The sequence below is a fragment of the Lygodium microphyllum genome, chromosome 1 (assembly GCF_053477565.2).
Source record: "Lygodium microphyllum isolate KBCC chromosome 1, Lygodium_microphyllum_v1.1.10, whole genome shotgun sequence".
Classification (NCBI taxonomy): Eukaryota; Viridiplantae; Streptophyta; class Polypodiopsida; order Schizaeales; family Lygodiaceae; genus Lygodium; species Lygodium microphyllum.
This window is the reverse complement of record NC_141135.1, coordinates 51,173,022-51,191,159: the sequence shown is the minus strand read 5'-3', so window position 1 is coordinate 51,191,159 and position 18,138 is coordinate 51,173,022.

Sequence of the window (18,138 nt, the reverse complement as noted above, 5' to 3'; positions counted from 1 at the left end):
ATGGGTTAGTTGAGGAAGATGCGGAACTCCACATTAGGGAGTTTCAAAAGCTGATGTTTAACTGTCACATTCAAGAGGAAGGACATTTAATGATGTTCTTCAATATGACTCTCAAAGGAAGAGCTGCTATATGGTATCATGGTTTAGAAGCCGGAACCATATTGAACATTGATGCATTTTATGGAGCTTTTCGAAGGGAGTTTGCCCCTGAAAGGGGTGGGCAATATTGGTTGCGTGTACTCAACGTGACCCGCCAAGAACCACACGAAGATATTCATGCTTATGCGAAGAAGATAAAAGAGGTTTTCCGTAAGTTGGACACCTCTATCCCTATCCCCGCAGCTGCCCAATTGCAATATTTCCTACATGGTTTGGACTTTAATATCCAATTGCAGTTGAGTAGTGTCCCCTTGGGGGATATAGACACTGCCATTACACGAGCACAAGAGGTGGAATCCCGACTACAAGCAGCCTATGCTTCTCGAGGCAATTCGAACATGGGTTTAGTATTGGGAAATAATGTGTCAATGGCAAATGGCAGTAGTAGCCAAGGGATAGCGATGGCTAACCCTAATGGGAGAGGGAACATGATACAGAATGTCCCGTTATTACCAGCTCCCCCTAGCATGTCGATGCCTACGGGCAGTCAAATGGCTCCAAATGGTGGAGGCCAAGCTGTCAATTCTAACACCATGCCTGTGGCTCAACAACCAGTGCCTAATCGAATTGTTAGGCCGATGGAACGACATGGTAATGACCAAGGCTATGAGTCGAGTGCTTCCAATGTTCTTGGCGAGGTTAAGGACATGATGAAGCATTATACCGACATGATTATGGAGCAGTATCGACAAATAGCCATGGATGTCAACTTCCTTTAAAAAAAACAAAATTTGATAGGAAGTAGATACCCAAATGAGGGTGCACCGTCGAGGTTTAGTTGCAAATGGTGTGGTGGGCAGCACTATCCAAGAAATTGCCCAAATGTAAAGTGCGACATTTGTGGAAAATCTGGCCATTTAGCAACTACTTGCTGGAGTAAGATCAGTTCCCTCCAGCGAGGTAGTCGACAACCAGGGCCTGTTAATCATCATGCCCAAGGAAATGATTCCCAGCGAGAGGATGGGCCTAAACAAATACTTCAACGACCAAAGACTACAGTGGAGGAGCTACCAAGTGGTAGTGGGGTTAGTTTGATTGAGGCTGTACGTGTTAACGATGCTGAAACCTCTAATTTACGAGCTGTTCTTACAAGAGGTCAAAAGGGTAGAGAAGCCGACAAGGATAAGCCTGTCGACGGAAACCCTAAACAAGGCGACAAAGGAACACAAGTTTTGGATCCTGCCCTGGAAGGGGGACCTTTGAAGCCCGTAGAAAGTAAAGCCGATAAGGAAGCACCAAAGAAGAAGGTGAAAGCTAAGAAAGAGGCAATAAAGCCAGTTCAGCGACCTAAAGAGCGGATGGTTTGGCTTGAGAAGCGAGCTCTATCAAACTATCATGAATTCGATTTGGCGGGCTCTCTTTGCGAAGTCAAGCCGGATGTGAACCTTTTACAGCTTATTAAGCTTTCCCCAGGAGTACGTAAGGAATTTAGAAAGATCTTACGTACCGGTTATATCGTAGAACCTTTGGGAATTGCGCGAGTTGGTGATGACTGGTTTGAGCATGCTGAGAAGCATTGCCCAAGGGTTGCAGCCTATGTCGATGGGATATTAGTAGATTATGCCATTGTCGACATTGGATCATCTATTAACATTATGAGTTCTGAACTAATGGAAAGGTTGGATCTTGCGATCCAGAAAGATACTTCCACAATTCTTAGAATGGCAGATGATAGTTTGAGACAGCCAGAAGGCTGCATTACTAAGGTCCATGCCACTGTTGCAAATGTAGAATGCCTGTTGGACTTTAGGGTGATTCGTTTTGCAGGGCGTCCAAGTTACCAAGTATTACTCGGACGACCTTGGATCTTGCAAGCGGACTGCCAAGTAGATATACCCGCCGGTCGACTAATATTCGGTAGAGGTGCCCAGCATGTGATAGTTGATGCTTATCCTAAGTCCCCGTAGAGTGAGAGAGCTCCTCTATCTTCTACAGAATTGGAGACATTAGAAGATTTATCTGCCAGTGAGACATCATCGAGTGATGAGTACAAAGAGGGATCCACCACGGAGGACATCTATCAGATCACTTTGAACGAGCCGATAGAGGGCCAAGATCGTATAAGAGATGCAGATGTCATCGAGCTAGACCTTGGTACGCTTGATAATTCGTGGCCAATCAAATTAGGTTCTATGCTCAGTATAGCAGAAAGAGAGGACTATGTGGCCTTGGTCCAGGAATTCCGTGATATTTTTGCTTGGAGTTATGATGAGTTGAGAGGCATTCCTCCTAGTCTTGCTGTTCATACAATTCCGTTGAAGAAGGGCAGTCGTCCTATACGGCAGAAAGTAAGGTGTATGCCTTTTGAACTGAGGGACGGCCTGTTTGAAGAGTTACAGAAGCTTCGAAAAGCGGGTTTGATTTTTCCTGTGCAACACACGGAATGGTGTTCGCCAGTTGTGATTAGAAAGAAGAAGAATAATCAAATCCGTTTCTGTGTAGACTTTAGGGAGCTGAATAAGCAAATAGTTAAGGACTATTACCCGTTGCCATTTATTGACCAGATTTTGGATCAATTAGCGGGTAGGGAGATATATTCGTTTATGGATTGCTTTGCAGGATACAACCAAATGGCAATTGCAGAAGAGGACAAGTTGAAAACAACTTTTATCACTGTATTTGGTACTTTTGCGTACCATGTGATGGCCTTTGGTTTATGCAATGCGCCTGGTTCGTGGCAACGAACAGCAGATAAGACATTCGGTGACATATCCCCTGAAGAGTTGAAGGTGTTTATTGATGATTTAGGGGCCGCCACCGTGAGAGAAAGGCAGTTGATCATTTTAAGAAAATGCTTCGAGCGCTGTAGACAATTTTGCATCGCCTTAAACCCACGGAAGTGTGTTTTTGGAGTACCTTATGGGCTATTGCTGGGTCATGTGGTCAGTTCGGTAGGAATTGCGACAAACCCCGAGAAGGTTAAAGTTATAGTTGCCATGGGTCCACCTCGCACTCCGAAGGAAGTTCATAGCTTTCTGTCTTCGGTTGGTTACTACCGTAGATTCATCAACGCCTTAGCAGAAAGAACGTTGCCGCTTACAAATTTATTGTCCTTTAGCTGTTCGTTTGTATGGGGTGACCCTTGTAAGGTAGCATTCAAGGATGTGAAACAAGAGCTAGCAAGAGCACCCGTTTTAAAAGCACCTAAAAGAGGTGAGGTATTCTACATATTTTCAGCAGCCATGATGTATAGTATCAGCTGCTATTCAGCCAAAATTTGGGAGGAGAAGTGGTACCACCCGATTGCTTTTGCTAGTCGGAAGCTGGGGGTATCCGAAATCAATTACACTTACATGGAGAAATTGTGTCTAGCGATGTTTTTTGGGACCAAGAAGTTCAGGCATTACATTCTCTATGAGAAAGTCGTGCTTTATATGAAGGCGGAGGGACTTCGATTATTGATGAATAAGTTACAGCCGCCTGATCGGCTAGCAAAGTGGTTAATCACTTTGCAGGAATTTGATTATGAAATCAAGAGTAAGCCACCAAGGTTGCAAGGCATCGTGGAATGTCTTGTGGACTTTGGGGAGCCGAAAGAATCTGTGGCTGAAGGTAGTGATATGGAGTGGTTGTTTAAAATAGATACGGCATCTATTCCCTCCTGGTATGCTGCAATAACGCATTATTTATCCACGGGAGAGGCGGGATCCGAACTATCTAAGGTTGAGAAAAGGAGAATTAAGCAGCAAGCATTAAAGTTTGCCTTGATCGCAGGTACATTATATCGGCAAGGGGTTGATGACATCTATCGCCGGTGTGTGATGCCTGACGAGGTGCCATTCATTTTGGAAGAGTGCCATGATTCTGCTTGCGGTGGCCATTTTGCTGGACGGCTTACAGCACAAAAGGCTTTAAGAGTAGGTTATTGGTGGCCTGCCATCTTCCAGGATGCGTTTGCGTATGTTAAGCGATGCGATATTTGCCAACGGCATGATAGTCGAGAGAATAGGAAACGACCACTCACCCCTATTATGGCGATACTTCCATTTGAGAAGTGGGGAATAGACTTTGTGGGTCCTATTACTCCGTCGTCGACTACGCAAAAGAGGTACATCATTGTCGCAACTGACTACTTCACAAAGTGGTCAGAAGCACGTGCAACAAGGAAAGATGATGCTAAAGAAACTGCTAGTTTCCTTTTAGAGCAGATAATATGCCGGTTTGGTCCACCGAAAGAATTAGTATCGGACCGCGGAACCCATTTCCTGAATAAGGTGATTAAAGGTTTGACAGAGATGTGGCAATCAAGCATAACAAGACAACCCCATATAATCCGCAAGCCAATGGTCAGGTTGAAAGCACCAACAAGCAGCTTGTGGGCATCCTGTCCAAAATTGTGTCGGAAAAGAAACGAGATTGGGATAAAAAGTTATACGTGGCAGTGTGGGCTTATAATACAACCTTCAAACGAGCCACTGGCCATACCCCGTTCAAGTTAGTATACGGGGAGGAGTGTGTCTTGCCTTTAGAGATTGAGCTGCCAACTATTCGGTTTGCCATCAATCATTCTTTGAGCGATGAAGACGCACTTTTGAGCGCTTGACGACACTGGCACATTTAGATGAGCTTAAGCTGCAGAGCTTATTGCACCAAGAAGTGGCGAAGCGCCGAATGAAGCAGCTACACGACCTCAAAGCCAAGAAATACACCTTCAAGAAAGGACAGCTTGTTCTGTATTATGATGCACGACGAGAATTATTTCCAGGCAAGCTAGAACCCAAATGGGATGGGCCCTATAGGATTGTTAAGATAGGAAAGAATAAATCTACAGTGTTGTTAGCTGACCTTGAGGGGATAGAATTTAAAAATAAGGTTAATCTTAATGAGATTAAACCTTATTATTTCTGACTGCACTAATGCTATGACTGCCTTGCAGGTCTAGGCGAGATCAATCAAACATCTGCAAGGAAATCGTGATAGAGGTTGATGGGTCGTCTGATCCCTTATTTAGAACACCCATATTTGGAACAGAGGTATCATCAGGGAAAGCTCATTTGGTGGAGCAAAGGATACAAGGTGATTGAGCAAGAAGGCGGGACATTTATTTGGGAGATCAAGGTCTTCTGCCATCATTGCCTACAAATATTGAGGAGTATCCCTGTTGAATTTAATGACGATGGAGGGATGGAACCTACAGTCCACCCATTGAATATGCTGAATTTCGATTACCATAATTACGTGTAGAGTTCAGGATGGCAGGGTATGTAAACCCTTTATGGACGTACACTTTGTACTTTGATGGGGCGTCCAGGGGTCCATGCAAAAAAGGAAGTGTAGGAGTTGTCATCCGAGACCCCCGACGACGCATTGTCATAAAGTTAGCTGCTTATCTCGGGGCGAATTTTACCAATAATATGGCAGAATACAAAGCCCTGATTATGGGTTTGAATATTGCGAAGAAGGGTGGTATCCGTCAGTTATTGGTGAAAGGGGACTCTCAGTTGGTTTTAAATCAACTCAATGGGACGTACATGGTACGAAACCCCATCCTTTGTATGTACCATCATACTGCCATGGCCCTGCTAGGCGAATTTGACAGAGTGTCTTTTCAGCTGATTCCACGGAGTTGGAATCAGTTTGTCGATTCTTTGGCTAATCTTGCGTATGAAGAGGACCTCTTCTTTAATTGTGGCCCTTGTCCCGATATATCTATTGATGGTGAGACAGGACCCGGTCGTTTGTGGGGTATGCTTTCTGAACATGCCCTTTTTGGCAGACGATGGTTGCTTTGGGTGATGCAAAGGGTAAGCGAGACTCATCTGCCTTTATTATCTCAGACCCACAGACTGATTCGACGACATGTAATGCGAACACCTCTTGCGATATACGCAGGAGGGATAGGTCATAATCTAATGCACCTAGTGTAGGGCTACAAGCCCTGTTCCCCTGGGAATGGTATGCTTTGCTGTCTATCATAGTTGTTTCCAGGAGTATGTTCTGCGTAGTCATTGTTTTATTTCATTAGGCCAAGAGGGCCGATGCAGTTTTGTAGTGAAGTGTTTGATTTCATTAGGCCAAGAGGGCCATTTCCCTGTCTAGTGCAGGTGCGTTTAATCGGGTTTTTGTTTTAAGTGTTGTGTTGGACAGGTTTCGTGTTTTGTGGAATTTGGTGGAGCCTAGAAGAGCCTTTGCTGCGATGGAAGCTTCTTGTGGCCAATCCAGGTGATATCTCTCCTTTACGAGTACTTTTCTTTCGTGTTATATGTGGATTTGTACTTGTCGAGGGGATATATTTTTGTTGGGGACCGGCAACCAAGGCATGAAGTCCCAGGTTTAGGTTCGGTATATCTGAAGGAGGTCTGACTAGTTGTTGCCTCCTGTGAAGGCATTGCCAGACATTGAAAGATCTGTCCTAGAAGGCAATTCTAGTGACCCTCTTTTGCTGACTTGCTAGGCAGCCGTTCTAGGAGTCCCTGTTAGTTGTGAGGCCGATAGAGAAGCCTGCGAGATGAAAAAATGATAATGATAAAAGGGACAAAACCCTGAATCCCTAAAGGAAAAAAAAAACAATAAATACGGAGGTGTGTAAAAAGGAGTTCTAACCCCTAAAAGAAGGAAAGAAAAGAAAAATCTTAGAAGCAGTTGATCATCGCCTTGCGAAGGCCTGGTAGGTTCTTGGGGATGAATCAGACCCGGGGCCGATGCCTTGCCCTTCCTAGGGGTGACATCTTGCCAGGAAAAAAAAAGAGAAAATCAGGACGGTTGGAGCGAAAACAAAAGTGAGCGTCAAAAAAGGATTACGTGTCGCCTCGTGAGGGCTTGGTAGGTCCTTGGGTACTGAGACAGGACCCGAGGCCGATGCCCTGTCCTCCTTGGGTCACAACGCTCAGCTCCCTCCTTTTTACACGCCCGAGTATGGAAATAAAAACCTAAAAGTTGAAATGTGCTAAAAAAAATTATATATATATCTTTTGATCATGCTATAGGAGTCCTCGCCTAGGAGGAACTCCTGGTTCTGTTGTCCTTCGTTAGGTAGGCAGTTCAGACCACCACTTAGGGCAACCTCTATGATAGTTCTTTTAGTCTGGCCGTGTTGGAGCAGTCGGTTAGTGACTGGCTTCAGGCTTTCTGGCAGATTATGCTATGCCTACTCCTCGTGGATTTCATGCCTTGGTTTTGTCAGGGGTAGGGTGAGCATTGTGCTGTGTTTTATTGTATTTTTGTTTTGTAGCAGTTTGATGCTCCTTTGGTTGTTTATGTGCAGATATGTTCGTGGGTTCGACGGATTGAGTCGTCATATCCCGTGGTCGCCAATGAAGGATGGATTTTAGGCCCCGAAACGTGCCTAAAAATAGCAAAAAAATGTGGAAATGGGGGGAAAAATACCAGATCGCGAAGGCGGCGGCTCGACCTAGGACGATTTTAAGCATTAAGTGCTTGACGGGCGCCCGTGTGACACTCCGGGAATTTTCATAATTTTTCCGTGTGCCCGTGCCAGTCAGTGAAACTGCAGGCCTGTCTGGGATGTTGAGACAAGCTTACAGGAATTTTCAGATCGAAGTTCGGAGTTCGGATGTGGAAGATGGCCCAAAACCGGCCAGGGTGCCCAAGAGGGGGCCCAAAATGGAAATCCCAAAAGGTGTAAGAGAGGGGGGGTGACCTTTGGCACCCCCCCCTCCAAAAAAAATCGTGGATATGGGGGGGGCGGCGGCTGAAAAACAGTGCCGAAAAAATCGCGCCCCCCCCCCCCCCCCCCCATAATCGATTCATGGCTTACATGTAAGCCATAGCTACGAGCACTCAGGCCCGATCAAGACATTGTGCTGATCAAATCGCTGGTCTCCGCTCCCGCAATGGTGGACTGGTTGGAGAGAGAGAAAATCAGTCTTTCTCTCTCCTCCCTCTCTCTCCTCTTAGCCCTCGTTCGTGCTTGAAGGAATAGGATGGAGATGGACGGCCGGATGGATGCCGATTCTTGACGGGATGAAAGAGCAATGCAAAACCATTGTAGATTGCTGATTCCAAGCAGAATTCATGGCTGGAAATCAATCGTGGGACGTGCCAAATTTAATGAAAAACCCGCAAGACACGGTAATAATTGTTTTTACAAAGAAAATGGTCTTTTGATGCAAATTTGGTTGATAAAAATGTGTTCATATGGATTGAGTTTTGAGTATGTCATGCTTTGAGTTGTTTTCTAGCTGTTCATCATTTAAAAAATCAGAAAAACATGTGTGGGATAGTAGAAAATAGAAAACCGAGACACGAAAAACCATAAAAATGAAGGGAAATAAGGTTTTTTGGGCTAAAAATGATGCAATAAATCAATCTACACCTACTAAAATTTTTGTTTTTGCTGAAATGAACTAAGGGCCACAGCCCATAAACTGAACTTAATTTTTAGCAATTAAAAAATGGGAGAAAATGGGAAAATTTGTAAGAAAATGATGGAAAAACCCTAAAAAATAGGGAAAAAATATATTTTGGGCTTCAGAAAATTGGGAAAATTATGAGTAATGTCCGTGAATGTATAGCAGGGCTGAGGCATGAAGATTTGCTTCAGATCAGCCTTGTTTTTGTGTTTTAGTTCGGTTTTGTCCGCTTTTGATATGAAAAAATAAGGTAAAAAGCTGTGAAATACCATGCAACGAAGCACAATTGTGAGAAAGGAACCATGAAAAGGATGTTTTGCACTTGTGCACGACACTGTTTTACTAAATGCTTGAGCACTAGGCATCCACCAAATGCATGGAGCATGAAAAAGAATTTAAAAGTATCAGTGATCAGCTCCTGGACATGCATTGCAATTGGTTTATGGGGATATGACCTACGTTGAGAGGCAGTGAGATACCCATGCTGTAGACTAGTCGTGGGGTCCTAAAGGGGAAAATAAGTGAGGACAATGGTACATTCCTAGACACGCTTATTTGGTACCTTGAGCGACGTTTGTGCGAAATGTCTATATGTGGAGCGACGCACTGAGGGGCCAATCCCCAAGGTGTAGGAGAGTCGCAGAGGGTTGACGGCATTCAGCCGTAGGAGGAACCCCATGTGTATGTGATTCGAGCCTTTTTGGCTATGTGAAAGGGACTCCCTCTGAGGAGTAATATTGGGTTAGGATCAGTTGGACTACAACGTATTACAAATGCAATGTTTAGGAAGGCAGAGATTTTGATAGACGCTCCTGGCCGCGAGGCCGAGGAGTTGTCTTGTGCGCAGTGACGAGGTCCGGCTAGTGCATGAGCCAGTGCCGGCCCGTTTTTAGGTCCATAAAAGGGAGAGGGAGAGGGAGGGGGAGGAAATGAGAGAGGGAGAGAAAGAGAAAGAGAGGGAGAGGGAGAGGGAGGGAGAGTGCATTCTCTCTCTCCCTCTCCCTTTTGCTTGTTTAATGTTTAAATCACTTTCTTTTTTGCTTGTTTAGGAGAGGAAATGAGAGAGAAAGAGAGAAAGAGAGGGAGAGGGAGAGAGAGGGAGAGAAAGAGAGGGATAGGGAGAGGGAGGGGAAGGAAATGAGAGAGGGAGAGAAATAGAGGGAGAGGGAGAGGGAGAGGGAGGGAGAGTGAGAGGGAGAGGAAGAGGGAGGGGAAGGAAATGAGAGAGGGAGAGAAAGAGAAAGAGAGGGAGAGGGAGAGGGAGGGAGAGTGCATTCTCTCTCTCCCTCTCCCTTTTGCTTGTTTAATGTTTAAATCACTTTCTTTTTTGCTTGTTTAGGAGAGGAAATGAGAGAGAAAGAGAGAAAGAGAGGGAGAGGGAGAGAGAGGAAGAGAAAGAGAGGGAGAGGGAGAGGGAGGGGAAGGAAATGAGAGAGGGAGAGAAAGAGAAAGAGAGGGAGAGGGAGGGAGAGTGGATTCTCTCTCTCCCTCTCCCTTTTGCTTATTAAAGGTTTAAATCACTTTCTTTTTTGCATGTTTAGGATAGGAAATGAGAGAGAAGGAGAGAAAGAGAGGGAGAGAGAGAGGGAGAGAGAGGGAGAGAGAGAGAAAGAGAGGGAGAGGGAGAGGGAGAGGGAGGAAATGAGAGAGGGAGAGAAAGAGAAAGAGAGGGAGAGGGAGAGGGAGAGGGAGAGGGAGGGAGAGTGCATTCTCTCTCTCCCTCTCCCTTTTGCTTTTGGAGAGTGTTAAGATATATTGTGAGAGGGAGAGGAAATGCGAGAGAAAGAGAAAGAGAGGGAGGGAGAGGGAGAGAGAGGGAGAGAAAGAGAAAGATAACATATATTGGAATGATAGCATATCCATGATTATGGTAATGGTATCCACTTTGCTTTTTTTATGGGTTCCATTACATCGGCTCCTTAAGAGGGCTAAAAATTAGTCATACACTTTATAAAGTCTAATTAGGAGATTTAAGATGCACGATAATAGACTTATCGATAATGGTATGCAATGTGCTTTGCCATGGGCCACGTGCATTGGTGACTCTTTAAGATGGCTTAAAATTGGTCATGTCCTTCATAATGTCCAAGTAGGGGATCTAATTGTGATATGCATAATTCATTGTTTTTGTATTAACTTTATAGGCATAACAAATTAGAAATCATGCCAACTTGTCAACGGAAGGACTAAAAGAAAATGATACCCTAGCTAATGGTCATTACGGTACTTCATCAAAATGAACCCAAAAGTATTGTTATAGAAGAAGAATCCCTTAAATTGAGTATAGGATATTTTCTCTCAGGTCTTATGACTATGAGTAGAATTGATTGAAACAAATTTTATTACTATAGTTGATAAATTTCATAGATGACATTAATTTTAATACGCGATCCTAGGACAAAAAAACCACATTTCTAAGATGCTTTTTGTTGAGACTGATTTATTATTAGACTAAGAGATCCTCAATGATGCTCATAAATGGATTACTTATACTCAAAGCCCTCTAGTGCAGTTTTTTACAATAACGAATAATTATCTACCAGGACAAACAAATCCTTGAGCATGGTATAGGGCCGAGATATAACATCAATAAATCTCTCAACTACTATGTACAATGCAAGATTTATGGTCAACTTGCAACTTGACATACATCTCCATAAAGCTATCCATTTGAGCCTCGTTTGCTGTAATGTAGATAAGATGGAAAATGAAGAAGGTCTTATTGTTCAAGATCGCGAGGCGTATCTTAATCAGCGTGTCCAATGTCCTTGCTCTCAATGCAAGTTGGCAATTAGACGAAAATGCCGATTGTCTATAAAACACGTACGACGATTTGGCGAGTTTCAATCTAAGATCATTGATCAGGCAATTGCGGATTTTCAGAAAATGGTAATTTGAAGTTAATATTAATCATGCATTGTACTCGCAAGCTAATTGAAAACCATACACAATAAGATTGGGTCTTGTTGGCAAATTTTCTATCTAGTAGGGTGATGTCTCGACCCAAGGGGGAGTGCACCCTTTGTGGCCAATTAGAAGAGTTCATGGACGTGCGATGGATGGATTGCAGGAGCCAATCCACCACTCGCAAGGCCCATCTATACCGTCAATGCCAGAGGAGACAGACAACCTTCCCGACCTACCTACAATCTTGGAGCCTGAGATGGAGGCAATGATCGATGCATTGATTCCCATGGGTGTCGAGACATCTGATCCGCTTAGAGAGGAAGCATCCATACCATTATATGATGGGTGCCGAGTATCTCGGTTGAAGACATTACTTGCACTCTTAAGTGTGCAAGCAAAATACGGGTGGAGCGATACGAGTGTGACCGAGTTATTCAGGTACCTTGCACATAGGCTTCATTGATTTTTTTTTTTGACACTATTATTACAAACATTTGTGCTTTTTTAAGATGTTTTATGATTTTTTTCAGGTTATTTAAATATCATATATTACCACTTGCAAATACCATGCCTGAGTCTCGTGATGATGCACGACATGTTTTACGGAAGCTTGCCATGGACTACAATAACATCCATGCATGTATCAACGACTGTATACTGTTTTGACATGAATACGAGACTATGGAGACATGTCCAAAGTGTGGTGCTCACAGGTATCGACAGGACTTGCAAGGGCAAACCATCCCTCAGAAAGTTCTCAGACACTTTTCGCTCATCCCCCACATAAACCACATGTTTCGCACGTACAGCATGGCAAGCTTGACAACGTGGCATGTGCAGAATAGGTCCATGGATGGATTTCAACGAATATCAGTGGATTCGCGCGCATGGAGCCACATCGACTCTACCTTCCCAGGCTTTGCGCGAGAGCCAAGGAATCTTCGGCTCGGTCTCGCAATGGATGGTGTGAACCCATTCGGTCTGCGCTCAACTTCTTACAGTGTGTGGCCTATAGTGCTTGTCAACTACAATATCCCTCCATGGCTTTCTACGAAGAAAGGACATCTCATCCTTAGCTTGCTCGTCCCAGGCCACTACAAAGTAAAAAATATGGACGTGTATCTTCGTCCATTAGTCGATGAGCTTAAGATTTTGTGGGAGGAGGGGGTCACTGTGCAAGATATGAGCAGGCGCGATGGTCGGCAGTCAGCCAACATTCGAGCCATTCTCATGTAGACGATGCATGACTTTCCAAGATTGGGAGAGTGCTCAGGCGAGCAAACCTCTGTTCTCCGCTGGTAATATCTATATTTTATCTCATTCAATCAAGTATTCACTAGGTTGTGGCTCGCCTTACAGGTCTGGTTACCTCAGGTTATCATGCATGTCCATTGTGTGGGCCACAGTTAGACTCCTAAAGGTCACGAACCATGAAGAAGATGGTATATCAAGGACACGTCGCTTTCTTGCCGGAGAATCATGAACTTAGGGAAGGTTTTCTTGGATGACCTCCAACACGTATGAACGCCGCAAGCTGGTACAAGTTGAAAATGGTAAACCCGGAATCACATCCAAATGGAATGCGACAGTTCTCTGTTTTCTATGAGTTGCCATATTGGACCCGATTACAGGTCAACCACTTGTTGGATCCCATGCATATTTTCAAGAATATGGGCAGCTTGCTATGGAACCACATCATAGGAAAGAGAGACACTATAGGGTCACGAATGGATTTGAAGGAGGTAGGTAAGATGGAGGTGCTTTGGCCGCAGTCGAGTGCTGATGGTGGAGTGCAGCTTCCTCGCGCTCCTTGGGTTTTGTCCACCAAAGAAGAGCGCATTGTGAAGCAAGTAATCAAGTCTATCCGCACTCCAACGGGTATGATGCATTCTCTCAGGTCGGCATTTTCTAAAGATGACCAATTGTCAGGGCTAAAATCCCATGATTGGCATAAGATATGTCAAGTTTGTGAATTGAATGGATTGTAATTAGCGTGGGCATTTTGCAATTTGAAAAGTGGCCATTATTCATAATGCTTTCTCATTTGTGGCAGTTTGTCCTATCGATCGCGATCGCAGGATGCCTTACTCCAGAAATTCGCAGGGCCATTTACAAGTTGTCGACTTTGATGCAATGAATCTCACAGAAAGAGATTAAGACATCCCCTATTGAATCCGTGAGGTGGGGAGCAGTGGAGACGGTCTGTCTCTTTGAGAAATACCTGCCCACTAGCATGCTCACGATACAAGTCCACCTTCTTGTGCATCTTGTGGACAAAGTGGAGATTACTGGACCTGTCCATACGCGATGGATGTTCTTCCTGGAGTGCTTCATGAAAACCTTGAAAGGCTTTGTGCGACAACGAGCTCGGCCAGAAGGTAGCATGGCCGAAGGTTGGTTGGTGTAAGAGGCGTTAGTGCATATCTCACAATGGCTACCAACGGTGGAACCAGACAATGAAATGCTATGGACGCTGAAGGACGATGATAGACTGACTGGAGATGTGGTGGTTGGAAATGGGGTAGAAAAAAGAATGGATGCCTCAATGGAAGAGAAGGTAAATCACTTTTGTATGTTGCACCATGCCTCCATGGAGACGTGGCTTGCCAAGTCGTAGATTGCAAGGCAAGATTGAGAGGAAGCGTGAGCTAAATTCCGACGCAGTATGCGTCATCGACCGATTCGATATCCGGAAGGCATGGAGGAGATGCCACAGTTTATGTCAACACGATAGTTGCATGGAGCCTTGACTGCAGCATCCAGCGAAGGGACAGAGGTCTCAATGGAGGAGTGGGAATTCTCGAGGGTATGTAGTCCAAAGGTGATGAGGGGTTTAGAATATGTCGTATCTAAATTTTATATGTGACATCTAATTTGAGTGTTTCAATGTACAGTAAAAAATATATAGTGCAGCGTGGTCCCACGGACGGCATTTTTGCGTGGAGCGTATTGACAAAATGCGCTCCACAATGGACTGTGGTGTCATGGCAAGGTTTGAGCAAGAGAGCCGGCGACGAGCAACGGATCCAAACACGGTTGTGGATGAGATGGAGTATTTTGAAAACTTGCAAAGTATTATTACAGTGGATTACCATAGCTTCTCCATGATACTATTCGATGTGTAGTGGTTCAAAGTGGTACTTGGAGGAGTTGGAGCAACAGTTCGACGAGGTCCATCTGGATTTCTCGAAATAGATTCCGAAAAAAATGGATGGATTTGCGCGACACCTTTGTGTTGCCGGCCCATTGTGAACAGGTGCATAGAGTCATTTGCTTGCTAATTGTAATACGACATGGTTTATGTCACAATGGTTTGAACTCACTTTGTACGTATTTGTGAACAGGTAATTTTCTATCCAAACCCCCGACAACCTCGATGGTGGTATGTTATACCTTCAACTCCTCGAAGTGCGAGATTATATGATCAAAGCAATGTTCCGGGCATAGATGAAGATAATATGCAGATAGAGGGGTTGATATTACAAGGGGTGGAGGCCGCCGCAAGCTTGGAGCTCGTATCGGCTAACAATGATGGAAATACAGGAGTCCAAGAATTTTTTGAGAACGAGGCAGACTCATTCTTTTGTGGTGACATGTCTATCGACCTTCCAGTGTATGTAGAGTTGTGTCAGGAGATTAACATGGGACCATAGGATACTTCATTCTTGGAGCATCCACTTACTCAATTCGTTGTTTAGATCTCTTATAAAGGTACATAAGATATGCATTTTAAGAGGGATTCTTTAAAAATGATTTATATTACTGTGCTTTGTATAGTTTAAATTGATTATTCTAACACCATTTTTTATCTGTGCAAGTGACATTTTCAGGATGAGTCGAGGGATGAGCGATGAGGAGTTTTAGGACATGATGGCACGCATGTCTCCAGACCAGCTTGCGAGATTCAGAGAGATGGTAGACCAGGACCTGTCTCGTTCTTCGTCAGGGCGCTCTGCTAGATCTGCTTTAGCATGATCAGATGCTTCAGCTGTCAAGATTGTGGGAGAGAAGGAAGGAGTCTCACTTGTAGCCTTCTTGCTTGCACAATGGGGGAATACACACAGAGGTGGAGGCTGAAAACAATTTTCCTCTTCTTAGTTGTGTAAGCCAAAAAGAACTCTCATACAAAGAAACAGAAGAACCCTATATATGGGTCTCAAACCAAACTCAACTAACTAAGGTGCAATACTGACTGAGCCATAACTAGAGTAGATAAGGATAGCTATCATCTAGCTATTATTCATGGGCGGTGTACCAACCGCATCCACAACTGACAAGTCGGTGACATAAATGCATAACGGTCACCCTGGCATATCAGGAGTGGAGCTCGATATCTCAACACTCCCCCTCAAGCTCAATCCCAATTCCTGCACACCAAGCATGTCTCTGAACTTGCGCAGCTTCTCTGCGCCCAATGCCTTCGTGAATATGTCAGCTACCTGATCCTCTGTGCTGACATAAACTAGATTAATAAGACCTAGTAAAACCCTCTCCCGCACATAGTGATAATGCACCTCAATGTGCTTTGTTCTAGCATGATAGACTGGGTTATTTACCAAGTGTATACTACTCATGTTGTCACAATAAATGACAACTGGCCCATCTGTAGGAGGCTGATCCATATCATAAAGTAGCTTATGCAACCAAGCTACCTCACATGCAGCCATTGTTGCACCCCTATACTCAGCCTCTATGCTCGACAAGGCAATTGTAGGCTGTTTCTTGCTGCTCCAAGTGACTGCAGCACTCCAAAAGAGAACACATATCCACTAGTAGATCGTCTATCAGAAATACTATTAGCCCAATTAGCATCAATGTATCCATGCAGCTGTATTTGAACCCCATTCTCATAAAATAGTCCATACTGTAATGTGGACTTCACATACCTGAGTATGCGTCTAGCCGCATCTAAATGCGGTTTCCTTGGAGCCTACATAAACTGACTTACCAATCCAAAAGCATAGCTCAAATCTGGCCTGATAATAGTCATATAAATCAAACTTCCTACTATGCATCTGTACATAGTAGGGTCTTCCAGAAGCTCACATATATCTGTGCTCAGCTTCACATTCTGCTCCAAAGGAACTGAAATAGGCTTACACCATGTCATCCCATATTTGGACAGCATGTCCAATCCATACTGCCTCTGCAAGAGCTGTATCCCACTTGGTGATCTAATCACCTCAATGCCAAGCATTTGCTTCCAAGGCATCCATTTCTTCATTCATGGCTTTCTCCCATTTTTCTTTTCCCATCGCTTGCTCAAAAGAAGTGGGTTCTGGTTCTTGTATCACTTTGACCATATATGCATAGTGAATGGTTGTAAATCCATCATATTTCACCCTATCCACAGGATACCTAGTTCTCGTAGACCTGCGCAAAATAGGTTCACTCCTAGGTGCTCTCAAAACATCCCTGGTCTGTAACAATAGAAGGAATACCCAACTCATCATCAATGCTCTGTTCTGAGCCACTGGATTCACCATCCACATAAGAGTGACCTGCATTCACATCAAATATGGGCTGATCAACCTTCTCTTTTCCTTTTCGTGATACCTGCATACCACTATCTGCATTGCTTTGAGAAGATTCTCCTGATCTCAATCTGCCTGTCCATGGCGAAGAATGTGAACCATTGCTAGAGGACGCTCCAGGTCCACTAATATTTTGTGACTACTGCTGTGAATTCTGTGCATCTACATCATCAATCACATTTACTGGTTAATACCAGCTACTCATCTCATAAAAAACAACATCTCTGCTCAATACTGTAAACTTACGAGTAGAAGGGTTATAGCATCTATACCCTTTTTGCTGCAGAGAATAACCAATAAAGATGCACTTCTCAGCTTTTGGATCCAACTTGGATCTCAACTCATCTGGCACATGTACATAGGCAATGCAACCAAAAATTTTCAAATGAGAAATATCTGGTTTCCTACCAGTATACCTCTCCTCTGGAGTCATCCCATGTATTGCTGCAGTGGGAGTCCTGTTCATTATATAGACTGCTGTAGCAACTGCTTCAGCCCAATAAAAATCTGGCAAGTCTTTTTCATTGAGCATGGCACGAGATACCTCTCCAATATGCCTGTTTTTCCTTTCTGCTTTTCCATTTTGTTGTGGGGTATGACTGCATGAATATTGTTGCTTTATGCCATGCTCCTGCAAGAACATTGCAAACTCATTTGAGAGGTACTCTCCCCCTCCATCTGACCTTAGGCATTTTATTTGCAGACCTATTTCTTTTTCAACCATAGCTTTAAGAGTTTTGAAATGCCCAAAAACTTCACTTTTCTTTTTCATAAAATACACCCAAACTTTTCTGCTATAGTCATCAATAAAAGTGACAAAATAATGACAGCCTCCAAGAGATGCAGCTTTAGTAGTCCACACATCAGAGTGGATTGATTCCAATGGCTTCTTACTCTCTTGAACATGTCTAGGAAATGGTTTCCTTGCCTGTTTTCCAAACTGACAGGCTTCACATACCTTATGTATTTCTGCAACCTTGAATTTAGACAATCCTGCAACAATGTTTTGGGCCTGCATTGATTTAAGTCGCTGTACATTAACATGACCAATGCGTTTATGCCGGATATCAATATCTGCAACTACACCGGTCCCATATGCAAACATTACTGCACTCAATTCAGGCATGTCTGCATCCAATGTAAACATTCTTCCCTTCTTCTTTGCTTTTGCTATCAAGCGACCTTTATTTTTCATATCCTCAACAAAGCATCCATGAGGATTAAAT